Raw genomic sequence first — 13,398 nt, 5'->3', positions numbered from 1 at the left:
TACTGCATTATTTGAAAATTCTAAGATTTGCCAAATCTGAGTTGACAAGGTTGCTACCTTGAATGTTGTGAACCAGATGGAGGATAAGGATGATGAGCTCGAGGTACAAAATTTTAGATAAACCATTTTTTAGTGAATTCAAGAGGATTCGTCATGATGTTTCTAGAAGAAACAAGATATGGGTTAGATTCAATGAATCCTACCTAATCCATTCGAACTAAAATTAAAGGAAGGAAGAATCAAGCAGGAAAAGCAATTCCAAATTTCTATTTAAGGAGTCACAAGCCAAGAAGCTAGACTTGCTGGTGTACCAAATTGTGAAGTGGCTGAAGGATGCCAAGGAGAAGACATCAAGGAGAAGGAATAATAGAGTAGAGAGACTCTACTTTGATAAGTGGTTAGAGAGAGATGATTGCACTAGTATGTTGAGCATGAAGAATCAAGGAGAAAAAGCTAGATAGGAGGAAAAGCTATCAAAGCTATAGAGACTAAAAGCAAGGAAATTTTTGAAGAGCTAAAAAGTGATCTGAAATTTGCAAGATAAGTTGTGAATTTTAACGAGGTCAAAAGCCCTTATTATTACTCTATAGCAATTGTATCAGTTAGGGTAAAAATCTTATGGACTTAGGTTGGTTTAATATCTAGTTGTAAATCCTTTAACAAGGTGACATTCCAAGTGAATGTTCTAAAGTTCTCTAACTAGGCCCACTTTTAATAGGGTTGTTAAATCCTTTAACTAGGTCACATTTAATAGTATTTTGTAGCCTTTAGTAGGGTGGGCCTTTCACAGGGCATCACTTCAAAAGAGTGAGAATTGAGTAGCATGTTACTGGTGGTTTTTCCCAAATTGGATTTCCACATAAATCACTCTATTATGTGTTGATTATTTGTGTGTTGTTCTTGCATGTTGATTTACAATAACTTGCTAAGTAGAAAAGTTTAAGCTTGGATGAGTAAATAGTTAAATGAGCTTACTTTACTTGGTAAAAAATTTTATTAGAACATTTGGACCTTGAATAACTAATTCACCTCCCCTCTTAGTTATTCTAAAGAATTTCTAATAATTGGTATCAAAGCCATCTACTAATTTAGTTTAAAGGTACTATAATTAGGAAGGTCAAGATGTCCAAGAGAGAAGTTCCCAAGCTCAACAGAGATAACTTCATTGCATGGAAAAGTCTAATGAAGATGCACCTTGGAAGAATAGGTGATTATGCAAAAACCTCAATTACATAGAACATATACATCTAGCTAGAGCCCTTATTATACATGATTTGAACAAAAGGAAAGAGCGTAATTAGGCAATGCTAGAAATTGCTTCTATCCTCAACTATGCTGAATTTGATGACCTTAAGGGATGTGAGTCTACATTCAAGATGTGGAAAGCCCTATTAGATATCTATGGAGGAGATTATAATGTTCAAAGAGCAAAAAGAGAAAACCTTAGAGGAAAGTTTGTTGACATGAAAATTGAGGAAGGTGAGAATGTTGCTCAATATGCCTTAAGAATAAAAGAAGTAGTAAGTGCAATAAGAAGTTTGGGTGGTCATTTAGAAGATGAAATTTTCAATAGAAAATACCTATTAACTTTTCTCCCCACTATGCTATTAGAGTTTCAGCCATACAGGAGTTAAGATGTGTACCAGGAAATGCATTAACTTTTGAAGGGATAGTAGGAAGACTGACTGCATTTGAGCTGTCCAACTTTGATAACTATAGAACTAAGAATCTTGAATCTACTTTCAAGGCCAAGCTAACATTGAAAGACACTAAGGAGGTTAAACAAAAGAAGAAGAAAAAGACAAAGTATGCATCCAGTGATAGTGGCACTAATGAGGAAGATATAGAACAATTGGAAGCATTATTGCCAAGAAGATTTCATAGAGGCAAAGGTAAATTCAAATGTAAGCTACCTATCATATGTTTTAATTGTAATGAAGTAGGTCATATTGTTGCAAGGTGTACACAAAAAAAGAACTACAAAGAAGGAAACAAGTACAAGAACAAAAGAGAAGATGATGGCAGAGATTACAAGGACAAAGGCAAAATGTGCTACATTGCTGAAGAAGAAGATTCTGATGATAATGATGATGAAGCAGTCTATGTAGCCATGAAGGATAAATTAGATGAAGAGGAGGCAACAACAATGGTAACATGTGCGAACAAAAATGACAAGTGGATCATAGACAGTGGATGCTCACATCACAGGATAGGAGATAAAAGTAATTTTATTACCTTTACTCAATATGATGAAAATAGTGTTAGATTTGGAAATGATGCTCCATGTCAAATCAAAGAAAAAGGTTCTATTAGACTTATAGGGAAAATATCATGTGATAATGCATATTATGTTAAAGGATTGAACTACAATTTGTTGAGTGTGTCACAACTAGGCAATATAGGTTACAAAGTAGAGTTTGGAAACAAAAGTACCAAAATCTATGACGCTGATGGAAATTTGATAGGAAAAGGTGAACAAACTAGAACTAATTTTTTTTACTTAGATATGGAAGAAACAACCTATCTCATTGTAAAACTTGATGATGTTTGGTTATGGCATAAAAAGCTGTGTCATATTAACTTTGGCAATCTAATTAGTATGAGCAAAAAGAAGAAAGTTAGGGGGTTTCCAAAACTGAAGAGGCCTAAAAATACAATGTGCAAACAATGTCAACTAAGAAAAATGACTAATTCAAGTTTCAAAAGTAAAAATTACACTTCCAAAGAAGTATTAGAGCTAGTCCATATCGACTTATGTGGCCTAATAGAAGTTCAAAGCTACCAAGGAGATAGATACATTATGTTGTTTGTGGATGACTACAATAGGATGATGACTGCTATGTTCTTAAATCAAAAATTTGATGCATTTCAAATGTTCAAGTGGTATTTGGCCAGAGTTGACAAAGAAACATGAAAGAGTCTGAAGTGTTTAAGATCAGAAAGAGGAGGAGAGTTCACATCAAAAGAATTTGAGACATTTTTCAATGATAAAGGAATTAAAATAAAAACATCAGCACCAAGAACTCCACCAGAGAATGGCATTGCAAAAACGAGGAATAGAGTAGTGATAGACTATGTCAAAACATTAATGTTGCAGAAGACTATTACACTGACATACTAGAGAGAAGCTGTAAGTACTACTAGTTACACCCTGAATTGAGTTCAAGTTAAGAAAGTTACAAATGAAAAACCTTTTGAATTATGGTATGGTCACTCACCCAATGTAAAACATTTCAAAGTATTTGGTTGTAAATTCTATATTCTTAAAGATGCTAGAAATGGAAAGTTTGATGCAAAATGTGATGAAAGCATATTCCTTGGATGCTCCACTAGAAGTAAGGCATATAAGTGTTTGAATACTAACATTAACAAGATTGTGGAGGGTGAAAATTTAAAATTTGATGAGCATGTAGTAGTCCAAGCTAATGAATTTAAAAAACCAAAATAGTATAGATCTTTTGTATACTTCTATGAAGGAATGCCTACTGAAGATGATACTATCAATCAAGTTAGGAATCAGCCATAAATCTCAATATTAGTCAGGTCACAACTAGTGAATGTCAAGCTACATATAGAAGCCGAGTTGTAAAATTAAAATAATGCACATTTTGACTCTAAAGTTAGTACACATAAGAGAGATGATGAAATACTAGAAAGAGATGTGCACAGTGACTCTAAAGCTGAAAGATCAAACATGGAAAGAAGGATAGAACCAAGACTATCTAGATGTGTGAGAAGACATCAACCTATATAAAAAATCATTGGTGACAAGGAAGCCAAACCAATGACAAGGAACAAACTAAGAAATGAATCATGTCTGATGAGAAAGATTGAATGTAAAATAGTGAAAGATGCTCTACAAGATGATGAGTAGTATAAAGCTATAGAAGAAGAAATAGATCAAATAAGGAAGAACAAAACCTAGACCTTAGTTCCAAGACCAACTAAGAAGAATTTGATTCATACCAAGTGGTTGTTTAGGAACAAGCTTGATGAGAATGGTGAGATCACAAGAAATAAGGCTAGATTAGTTTGCAAAGGTTATGCACAAGAAAAAAGATTGGACTATGGGGAAACATTTTCCCTTGTTGCTAGAATGGAAGAAGTGAGAACACTACTTGCATAGGTTGCCTACAAACAATTCAAAGTCTACCAAATGGATGTAAAGTCTACTTTTCTGAATGGTATACTAGAAGAGGAAGTCTACATAGAACAACCAAAGGGATTTTTTGATGACAATAACAAGGATATGGTTTACAAACTACACAAAGCACTCTATCATTTGAAGCAAGCACCTAGATCATGGTATGAGAGACTACAAAAATATATTGTGAAAATAGGATTTGAGAGAATAGATGACAACAAAAACTTGTATATCAAGGAAAAAAAGGGTAAAGAGATTCTGATATCTAAAATCTTTGTTGATAATATAATATTTGGAGGTAAAGATGTTCTTTGCAAAGATTTTGTTTATAAGATGAAACATGAGTTTGAGCTATCAATGTTTGGAGAAGTCAAATTCTTTGTTGGATTACAAGTACATTAGGAGATACTCAAAACATTTGGATTAGAAGATTCAAAACTAGTCAATACACCAATGGTAATAGGATATAAGCTATCAAAAAATGATGAATCTGCTTAAGTGAATTAAACATTATATAGATTAATGATTGGAAAGTTGTAGTATGTTTTTCATAATAGACTAGACATTGCATTAGTTTTTGGAATAGTGGCAAGATTTTCTACTAACCCAAGAGAAAATATCTTATGGCAGTGAAAAGAATATTGAGGTACTTAAAAGAAACTGATGACTTTGGCTTATATTACAAGAGAACTAAAAAGTTTGAGTTGAAAGCCTACACTGATGCAAATTGGGGAGGTAGTATTGATGATAGAAAAAGCACCAGTGGAGCAGCACTTTTCTTGGGTGAAAAATTGGTCACTTGGGCCAGAAAAAAGAAAAGTTGTACTTCATAGTCAACAACAGAAGTTGAGTATGTTGATGTTGCTATCAAATACACCAATATTGTATGGATCAAACATCTGTTACAAGCTATGAAGGAAGAGGTAATTGAACCTATAATACTCTATTGTGATAACACATGTGCCATCAACATATCAAAGAATCCTGTGATGCATGCCAAAACAAAGCATATTACAATTAAGTATCACTATGTAAGAGAATTGGTGGAAGATATGCAAGTGAGAATGGTGTGAGGCCTCGCCTCGACCCATCCTAGCACTGATGATACATTGTAATTTTGATACTCATGATGTTATGTCAGAACATTATTGGATACATTGAACATTGTTATGCTATTTTATGATGTGTGATGCTTACTTCAGTTATTTGATTTTTCCATTTAATGCTTATAAATATGTATAATGATGAAGAAAATGTATGCAATGCTAACACATTTGGTTATACAAGTTAGAAGGTTAGAAATATGAGTAGAATTAGATAAACAACTATTTATTAAGAAATGGATGCTTTAATTTATATAATTCCTCTAATATCTAATTCACATTATGCATGTGGATTTTGGACCTACTAATGTGTGCAATGAGTGTGCAAGAAAATTAGCCGAGACAACTCAATCGAAAAACGGAGCTAAATTTCTTGTTAATTTTGTGCTAACCTTGTATTGTAATTCCTTAAAGGTTGTAATTTGATCTTACTATTCTCCTAACTTTTAATTGTTCCTAATAAGTCTTTAAAGGCTTAGAAACATTAAATTTAAGAACCCCTATGGGTAAGGGTATGGGTGGGGGTACTTTCCAACCCTTTAGCCTACTAGGTTGACTCTTAGGGTCTCTTAAAAACCCTATTATAGGTTGATTTCGAAAATGGGTTTCTCTTTACTTGGGTTAGTGAAACCAAACCTCCATCTTGAGTTACTTGAAGCTTAGTGGAGTTAAGGACCATACTTAGAGGCATTTTTGGGGGAGTTTAGTTTTTTTCACCCAATCCCCTAGTTTTGGAGGATGTCTTGAAGATTGAAGGAAGAAAGGGAAGCTCTTCTCAAACCACTATTGCCATAACTCTTTGATGAAGGTAGGAGTTCTTCACTCCATGAATGGTTCTTCATGTGTGTTCATATTTTGAATCTTGCTTGAATCATGTTGGAGACATTATGTAGTTTTTCATTTTTGTTGTGTGTTGGGGGTGGATTTGGGAGGGATTTCATCTTGTCTTCTTTTGATGCTATTCATATGCCTTCTTGGTGTTTTGATTGTTTTGAGAGGTTTTCATGGGGATGTTTTTGGCAACACTCATACTTGGATAGGGAAGAAGTGGCCATGCTTGGGGAAAGGGCATTAGTTGGACCTCAATAGTGTAGAGTCTCCTCTCATAGAGGGATGAGGGAGAAAAGGGTAGGGTGTATGGGCCCCTACTTGTCATCCCATACCTTGTTGTTATTGAAAATTCTTGAATGTGGAAAGAATGAAAATCCTTGTGGATATAGCCTCAAAAGGGCCTTGTGAAAGAATGGAAGTTCTTGAAGTTTTAGCCCTGAAAGGGCTATGTGATGGTATGGTGATTGAATTCTCCTATTGATAAAATCCACCTTTCCCCTACATTGGTTCATTGTTGGACCTATTGTGCAACCGGGTGGGAATGCATGTCTATTTTCTTATCTCCTTGTGTTGTTTATCTCCATGTTGGTTCTTGTCTCTTCCATGTTTCCATTTTTTCTTTCCTTGATGCAATGAAGACATTTGATAAAAGTTCTCTCGTGCAAGCCTTGAAGAAAAATCAAGGAATTTTAATATTATGTAAGTTGTAATTGACTTTGATGTAGTGGCAAAGACATCGGGTTTTCTTACTGGTTCTTTCTCGATGGAGCCTTGAACCTGAATGAATAATAGAAAAAGAAAATGATCACGAATAACTCCTCGTATTGATCTCATGTGATTTCAATTTTTGCATATGTTTTGAGAAAATAGATTGATGGATAATGTCATTTAAATTATAAATCTCCAAGTTTCCAATTATCTTATTAACATGCAAATTGTTATGTTGAAGTTTCAAATATATGGTAAAGTATTAGATGAATTAGAAATCCTAATTATAATAAAAAAGTTAACACCTTCATTGCTAAATTTCATTTTGAATATAATCAAGTGAGCTAGAGATCATGTTTTCCTTGAATTCAGAAAGGAAGAAAGACTTATCCTATGGTATAATGAACAAATAAATCATAAATTATAAGATGTAAGACACAAACATATCCCCTTTACATAACCTTGGAGCATGATACTTGTTAAGGAAATCCATGTTGTCATTAGATTAGAATGCACTATTGAGATAAAGATAAATATATGACAAAAAAATCTATGTCATCACTTAGTCAATTGGACTCACAATTAAAAATGTGCATCTCCAGATCAAATAAACCCTCTCTAGAAAATGTATGGGAAAGTTTTTATTTTCACATCTTTGTCACAGAGAATATTCTCTTGGATACTCCTTATTGATTATTGTTCTCTTTCAAATGCAATAACTTAATTTTCAAACCTTAATTAAATTGGATATGGCATATATCCTATCTCAACTATAAAACTTTAGTAATAACTACCCTAAAAATGGCCTATCTCATTACTCTACTTTTCTCCATCTCTTAACCACATCCTCCTAGGCATCAGTTGTATTGATTGGGAGTTGGAGTGTGAGTTAACCAAAAAATGTGGCAAGCAATATAAAAAAAATTAATAAAATCTTAGGGTGAATATCCCATGTCACCACCTTTATCTTATGTCTCTACAATATCAAATTAAGAGACTCTTGGATTTCTCTTAAATCCCCAACCCTTATTCATAACCCATGTACCACTAATATGATTCTTGGGCAACATGCTACATGTGTGGGGAATGAAGAAGGCTTGGTTGGAAATCATTTTATACCACCTAAACTTTATCCGCCAACCCTCTAGCCACTTGTTCCACCTCCATGCGTATTACTCAGCCTTGCCCTCATGCATGCAAGGGATAGTGGAGAAAGGTCTACCAACACTGATAGACCTTGGTCAGCACGTTGGTGATTGGGTAGCATGAAGGTAGGTGGGGTATGGTTTGGGTTTAAGTCTTGGGTGGGTGTGAGTTAGTAGTTTAGTTAGTGGTGGTGTGGTTTATAGTAATTATTAGTTATAGTGAAACATAAGTTTAGTTTTAGATTAGGCATTTAATGATATAGGGTTGATAAAGTTATGTTATTAATGGATAATATAGGATTGCTGGTTTAGTATTAGATAGTAGTATTGATGTCTAAGTTAGGTTTAGATATGTTACTAGATAAGCTAGTCTGATTTAGTGAGTTAAATTGTATGAATAGTTAGGATTTGTCAAGTAATGTGGCTTACTAGTTAGTTTTTTAATTTATTAGTAATGTAATTATTTATTTCATGTATTAGTATATGTCACTCTATAATTTTTTTAATTATTTAAACTGATTTTAGTTAGTAATAATAGAGATCAAGTTGGTGTTGTTAATTCTATCATTGGATTAATGTTTTAATTGGTATTAGTTATTTCACGTTGTTAGAATGTTAATTAATGTTGTTAGTAGTCGTTTCTTTATTATTTGTAAGATTATTTCTTAGATTTAAGTAGATATCTTATATCATTAATTAGTTTTTCCAAAATGGTGAGATAGTTAGTTTAACTCTAATGTTGGCATTATAAATGTGAAGTTGAATTTATTCTAATTCTAAATAAAGTCTAGATTAGTATTAGTTTACATAGTTAAGATAATGTGTTGGAAATTGTGGATATGTAAGTAGTTAAGTTAAATTATTTCATTGGATACTTTAATAATAAGAATCACTTAGTAGCTTTAAGATGTACTTTCAACTAGTGTAATTTGATATTAGTTAATACTCTAGGTAGCTACTGGACAGATTTAGTTCTAGTTATTATGTTATTAAATTAGTGTATGGATGTTAGTATCTTTTGCTATTGACTTATAATCTGAGAAAGCTAATTTTCCATTATTAGTAGGATATTAGTGATCATAGTGTCTTTAATAATAGATAGCATTTTTGTATCTTGAATTTGACTTGGGTTAATGTCGGTTATAGGTTGAATTTGACCATTAGGTTCAACTTAAAGTATTGAAGACATATCATGATAGTTGTCTAATATTTGATGTTACTTTGTTCTAAGGATGTACAATCTCATTTGGGTTAAGTCTGTATTAAGTTGTTAAGTATAAACTAGACTTAATTTTTTTATAAAAAAAAATTGTGTGTGTTTTTTCCCTTACATTTTGGGCATGACATTTTGGTATCAGATCCCGTGTTTCAACACTAGGAACCTAAAACCATTATTCTTTTGAACTTAACTAAAAATATTAATTGTGTAGGATGTCTCCTATTACACGGAGCAACCAACGAGCTAGAGGTCGTAGGGCGAGAAGTGGTAGAGCATGACAAGAGGATGGACCTCCACCTCCACCACCATCTCCACCTCCACCATCATTGAACTCGAACCAGGACATTATAGATGCACTTCAAACTTTGATCGGTGTAGTTCAACAGTGAGTAGTACCTATAGTTCAGCCAGGCCAATAGATTCCAATTGTGGAAGCAGAGGGACTCGAAGGAGGCAGACCCCGAGTCTGAGAGAGGACTACGAGTCCCCTGCCAAGACAGTTAGAGGGACAGGGTGAGCATGAGGAAGAGTCAATACACTAGAGAGGACCCCCACTTGATAGACCTCCTAGACATATAGGAGATGATATCAGGGAATTGATTCGACTTGGGCCACCTTTATTTATCGGTTCCACTAAGGGGATAGTAGCAAAGGCATGGTTATAGAGCCTACAGCGGTGCTTTGGATTATGTCTGTATGGGAGTAATCTAAAGGAATGACTAACAGTTCATTAGTTGAGAGGAGATGCCTCTAATTGGTGTCATCAAGAGGAGACCATTGGAGGAGTGAGCATGGATACCCTCACCTAGGAGTCATTCCTAGAGAGGTTCAGGGAGAGGTACCTATCTGAGCACTTTAGGCAGAAGCAGATAGAGGAATTTCATTCACTACATCGGAGGGGTCTCACCGTGGCTCAGTATGAGAGTAGGTTTCTCGAGCTCCTTCCTTATGTCGAGTACATGAAGGATGAGAAACTGCGAGTGCATCGATTTATCATGGGCCTAAATTTTGCACTTCAGGGTCCAGTTTGCATGGCCTTTCCTACCACCTTTAGACAAGTTGTTGAGATGGCACTAGTGGCAGAGGACACTCAAGCTAGATAGGAGTCACGAGGTCGATCTCAGAACCGAAACTCTACCCAGCAGAAACCCCATTGGAAAGGGAATCAAAACTACACAGTAGGGTCCTCTAAGGGCCAACAGTCTCAATAGCAAAAACCCTAGCAACAGCAGTAGCAAAAACCCTTACAGGGTTATCAGGGCTCCAAGCCCAAGTAGTGGCATTCAAAGGGTCTGAGGCAGGATCAGAAAGTTCAGGCCCCAGAGTCACAGCCAACGAAGACTCAGTAGCCTTCTAGGGGTGGATTCAGTGGATCTAGCAAGTTAGGAGGCCCACAACAGTCTGGATCATAGGGTGCCAGATCCTATACACGAGGACCATGTTACACTTGTGGTGGCATGGGGCATATTGCTAGAGAGTGTTCTGAGGAATAGTCCTCTAGTGGTTAGAGAGGGGCATTTTCAGAGCTGATAGTTAGCGATATAGGTAGATCTCATAGAGTTTTTGTAGCGGTTGACAACAGCCAGGTTGAGCATCAGGCCACAGTTATTGAGGCTACAGGTAGTATACAAGGTAGCATGGTTACTATTTGATTTGATTCTCGAGCTACTAATTCATTTATATCTCCTTTCATCATGGAGCATTGCAGGCTAGTGGCAGTTAGTCAGGATGTCAGTTGGGAGGTAGAGTTAGCCTCACGAGCCAGAGTGTCAGTTAGTTCTATGGTGCATAGTTGCCCGATTCAGATTGGAGACATGTCCACAATGTCGGATCTACGTATTACCCCTCTAGGTTCTTATGATGTTGTTCTTGGCATGGATTGGCTATATGGCCACAGCACCAAGATGGATTGTTGAAAAAAGAGGGTGGAATGTGTGGATGAGTATGGTATCTCTAGAGTGATCCTTGGGGTTAAGAGACCCATATCCCTTCGCATAATTTTTGCTATGTAGCTTAGACGATGCATGCAAAAAGGATATCATTTGTTCACGATCACCATCAATGACAAGGAGGAAATTCTAGAGGGGGAGCCATCCCTTATGATTTTCCTGTATTGCGGGAGTTTGCAGATGTTTTTCCTTTGGAGCTCCCTGGTAGGCCTCCACCTAGAGTAGTGAATTTCCATATTGACCTTGTTCTAGGAGCAGAGCTAATGTTGAGGGCACCATACAGGATGACTACTCATGAGCTTAGTGAACTTAAGATTTAGTTGGAGGAACTCTTAGAGAAGGGGCATATTTGACCTAGTGTGTCACCTTGGGGCGCACCAGTGATCTTCATTAAGAAGAAGGATGGATCACTTAGGTTGTGTATTGATTATCGGCAATTGAACAAAGTAACCATCAAGAACCAATACCCTCTTCCTAGGATTGATGACCTCTTTGACCAATTGCAAGGTGCTTGAGTATTTTCAAAGATTGATCTCAAGTTAGGGTATCATCAGTTGAGGATTGTGGATAGTGATATTCCTACGACTACATTTCATACTAGGTATGGCCACTACAAGTTCACCGTGGTACTGTTTGGCCTCACAAATGCTCTAGCTATATTCATGAGCCTCATGAATAGAGTATTTCATACCTTTTTGGATAAGTTCATGGTTTTTTTTTTGGATGATATCTTGATATATTCACGTGATGAGAAGGAGCATGAAGAGCACTTGAGACAAGTATTGCAGAAATTGAGGGAGAACCAATTGTTTGGCAGCTTGTGGAAGTGTGCATTCTTTAGACCTGAGATACGTTATTTGGGTCATGTCATATCATGCGATGGTGTCTCAGTAGACCCATCGAAGATTAGGGCCATCATGGATTGGCTAGCACCCACCAGTGTCACTGAGGTGAGGAGCTTTATGGGTCTAGTAGGGTATTATCAGTGCTTCATTGTAGGATTCTCTAGATTGGTGCATCCCATTACATCTCTTTAGAGGAAGGGAAAGAAGTATGAGTGGACAGAGAAGTTTGATAGATCTTTTCAAGAGCTTAAGAGGGCCCTCACGAGTGCACCAATTCTTACAGTACTAGATCCATCTGCAAACTTCATGGTGTGCAAAGATACATCTTTGCATGGTATAGGGGCAGTCCTTATGCAAGATGGCCAACCCATTTCCTTTGAGTCTAGGAAGTTGAAGACTCATGAACTCAACTACCCTACCCATGACCTAGAGCTTGCGGTAGTAGTTCATGCCTTAGTGAGGTGACAATCCTTCCTACTGGGTCATAGATTTGAGCTTCATTCAGATCACTAGAGCTTACAGTACATATTCACACAGTCAAACCTTAATGCTAGGCAGAGAAGGTGGATGGAGTTCCTTTGTAAGTATGATTTTGATGTTCATTACATCAAGGGGGAAAGAGAATGTAGTTGTAGATGCCTTAAATAGAAGGTGCCATGAGTTATCATCTATGACTACTTGTACTGATTTGAAGGAGAGGATTCTTTAGCACTTGCCAGCGGATGAGCTTTATACAGAGGTTAGTCAGGTGGTGCATTCTCAGAGACCCTTAGAAGGGAAGTATTCAGAGTATTCCTTGGAGTCTAATGGACTCTTGTTCCATAGAGGATGTATGTATGTACCTTCCACTAGGGGATTGCATGAGTTCATTATACTTGAGGCTCACAGAGCACCTTATGCAACACACCCCGGTGTTAAGAAGTTACATGTAGATTTGAGACAGTTATATCACTGACTAGGCATGAGAGTATAGATTGCTAACATAGTTGCGAGATGCCTTGAGTGTCAAAGGGTGAAGGCAGAGCATTGACATCCTGGTGGGCTCCTTCAGCCTCACGAGATCACTGAGTGGAAGTGGGATGTTATATCTACGAACTTTATTGTTGGTCTCCCCTTTTTGTCTCATCACAATGATGCCATTTTGGTGATAGTTGACACATTGACCAAGGTTGCCCACTTCTCTCACGTGCATACTACATATACAACACGAAACATAGCGTAGGTGTTTCTACAGGATATTGTCAGACTTCATGGAATTCCTTGTAAGATCATCTCTAATAGGGACTCATTTTTCACCTCTTCCTTTTGGAGAGAGTTGCAGTTGGAATTGGGCACTAGGCTTAATTTTGGTATAGCGTACCATCCTCAGACCGATGGGTAGACCTAGCAAGTGAATCAGGTTTTGGAGGACATGTTGCGTATGTACGTGATGGACCATTAGGTCAAGTGGGAGG

This window comes from Cupressus sempervirens, chromosome 1 (genome assembly GCF_028749045.1).
Source record: "Cupressus sempervirens isolate cs-2001-9-10 chromosome 1, ASM2874904v1, whole genome shotgun sequence".
Classification (NCBI taxonomy): domain Eukaryota; kingdom Viridiplantae; phylum Streptophyta; class Pinopsida; order Cupressales; family Cupressaceae; genus Cupressus; species Cupressus sempervirens.
This window is presented reverse-complemented; position numbering follows the sequence as displayed.